Raw genomic sequence first — 3,197 nt, 5'->3', positions numbered from 1 at the left:
CAGGCGGCCGGGCAGCTCCTTGCCCACGTAGTCGGAGAGCGCCTGCAGGTGCAGCTCGAGCGCCTCGAAGGCGGCCTCCACGCGCGCCTCCAGCGCTGCCCCCGCGCCCGGCGCCCCCGCCGCCCAGCCAGGATCCCGCCCGCGCACCCGGGCCCCGCGCCGGGCCCTTTAACGCATCCCGCACCAGGACGGGCCGGGGCTTTCCCGCCCTCCCTGGAGTTGCCGGCGGCCACTGTCGCACCTTGTTAGCCTGTAGAACAGGGCAAATACCTTGACTTTTAAGATATGCTCCAGGTGGCCAACACTATGTGCCTAGACAACGATTCTTCTCGAGGAAGCTTGGAAGGTTCCATTCTTTATCTAAAGATGAGTGAGGGAACATACTGGAGCATCATTTTTGCAGTGTTGAACACTGTATAGATGTTTCAGAGTACACCTTAGGGAAGGGACTCCAAAGCATTCATCTCATTGCTGATAAACACAGGAAAAGCCACTGTACTACAGAGAACAGTAACTTCTCCTAAGGAACATTAAGCTTAGCTAAAAGTCAGCTCATGGTTGGGTTTCCTTAAACCCAAACCCTAGCTTCAGCTACTAGTTAGTCAAGGACAGCCTTCAGTGCCTGACAGGAGAATGTCCCAGAACAGAAATATTGATGGTGCTTTTCTTGCTCAGAGAGCCCTTTCCAGGGGCAGGGCACCAGCAGCTCTGTCCTGTCTTTCCCAAACCCAAACTAGCAATTAGACAAGGACCAACAGGCAGACCTACTCCAAGCACCATTCACACTAGAGGTAACTATCTTTACAAAAACTCCCCAAATCCATTAGGAAGGTGGTTAATGGTAGACACTCAGGTGAGATCCTAGAAGACTAATGTGCCTGAAGATTCAGATGATCTCCCATACCAGCACAGGCTGTAGACCTGGCTGCATGACACCTCCTGCATGGAAACTCCACTGGAATGGGGCATAGACAACAGGTGGTTGAAAAGTCACTGTTTAGAGATCTCTGAGAGAATGCAACACTAGCCTATGAATTGCTAATATGGTCAAATACCAATAACACAACAAGCCAAATTCTGTCACTCTTGCATATCTACATCTCCATGACCTTCAGATTTAATATCATGATGCATCCCCTTTATATGCCACAAGGCATCAGGATTCAAATTCAGGCAAGCCTAGAACATACTTATGTAAAAATGAAAAGACACCATTTTTATGTAGCCAAGACAAATACAAGCAATGGTGCTGATTATATTGCCTTTTCTTGAGTGAATTATAGCAAACTGACATTGCAGGTTCATGTTTGAAGTATTTTCTTACAAAAAGCTCCATATTTCAGATGAAAGTAAAGTCAGCCTCAAATATTTGTTTTCATGAAAATTCTTCTAGCACATTTTAAGATAGGGGACAGTAGGTCTTAAGATGTTAAAACATGTGTATCCCCAAAAAGCTAAGGACTAAGAATGCAATTATACTAGCCCCCAAATCTCTCTTCTCTTACACAGAGCATGACTATTTACCCAAGGAGTGAACTGTCTACCTGATACTGTACCATTTCTGCAGCCCACCTAAAATTACATGTTCTGTAGCTGAGTGTATGCAGATCACCTTGTTCTTTTTCCAGCTTCATTTAAGCAGCCTATTTCTTCTGTGGGAGGTAGAAGATATAAATACTCAGATGCTGGATGAAAGAGTTATCAGCTGTTTTTTCCCCCAAGTGAAAAGTAAAATCCACCCCAGACAGACTGTCTAGGCTGCTTTCTTCAGCCCTGTGCTTCACAGCTTAGTGCCCTCAGCATTTTCCTGCCCTCACAGGTGAGGGCCCTCACTATTCCCCTTGGAACAGTAAAACATCTCATAGGAGCCAGTGCTGTAAGCCTACAACAGTGGTGAGCAGGAAGCATCTATTTTAGTAGTAATAACAATGCAGTACTCACTTGAAGCCCAAGCAGTTTACAATACATCATAACAATCCATTTTCAGCCCTACCATGAATTCTTAAAATCAGTGGACAGTTTGGGTCATTAATATTCCCAGGGACTAAGTTCTCCCCTAAGGCCCCTAATGAAGTTACTACTACCAGTGACTGCATAACTCAGCCTACATTCAGAGCAGCATTCTAGAATAGCATAGGATAGAAATATTTTGAGGTAAATGTTGTTTTTGCTGAGAGACTTACACATGATAAAACCTGCACCAGCACAACGTAAACTTCACAGCTCAAAAAGATTCCTTCTAACCTATTAAACACATGTGCTTGTACTTTCAAGTGCTTGCTGTATCCTCACATCACTGCATGTACTATGCTGTAAGATAGAGTTTAGTCTTTCTTCCAACTTACAAAAACATACACACAAAAGACCTCCCCATTAACTCCATAAAAATCTAGTGGTTTCTTCAGCAAATACTTCCAAGAGCCCTAAAAACACAGGGCAAGGTACAACCCCACCACACAAAGAAAAATTACTCACCAAAGCCTTAATCCTAGTAAACCTTCTCAAACATGAAGCCAGGCACATGACTCTAGACAACTTACCTAAAGCCAGGAAAAGCCAGAGGTATTAAATACTTCTGAAAACTAGCACACCTGTTTCAGATTCTGAATATGCATGACTGCGTTTCCCTTTAGCAATCAGCTTCAAAAACCTGATCTTAATTCTGTGCTTGTTTACTTGCCTTGACTAGAGACAATAGCTCCCAGCTGTGTTGTAAGCCCTTGTAGGAGAGCAGTTGGAAAGCTCCAGCGCTGTTCAGATGCCAAATACTACTTGGCAGGGAAATGTTAAGGATTGCTGCTACAGGGGGACATAGAGCTCCTGAGCTTTAGTTCTCGTTCTGCCACTGATTGAGTCATCCTGGTTTGACTATTCTGCCTGTATTTGAATCTATTCATGAAATGAAACCACAAGTCCCATTTCTCAGTATAGTATTTCAATATATTTTCTAAGTATGGAACATACTAAGAAAGTACTGAAAGTTACTACCTACTTGTTCATTTTCCTGTCATTTTCAGCTTAGCAGTATTTATTTCCAAAGCATATTCTATCTCTAAAAACACACAGAAATCAAACTCATCCTGTTTCTGAAATTTTGTTGCAGCAAATTTCCAAAATAAATACTTATCCCTACCTAATTGCACAATGTAGTAATATGTCTATAATACTTTTTATCTGAAAGTTAACATTCTCTTGTA

Source organism: Nothoprocta perdicaria, unplaced genomic scaffold (genome assembly GCF_003342845.1).
Source record: "Nothoprocta perdicaria isolate Ctin4 unplaced genomic scaffold, notPer1 scaffold_129, whole genome shotgun sequence".
NCBI classification, from domain to species: domain Eukaryota; kingdom Metazoa; phylum Chordata; class Aves; order Tinamiformes; family Tinamidae; genus Nothoprocta; species Nothoprocta perdicaria.
This window is presented reverse-complemented; position numbering follows the sequence as displayed.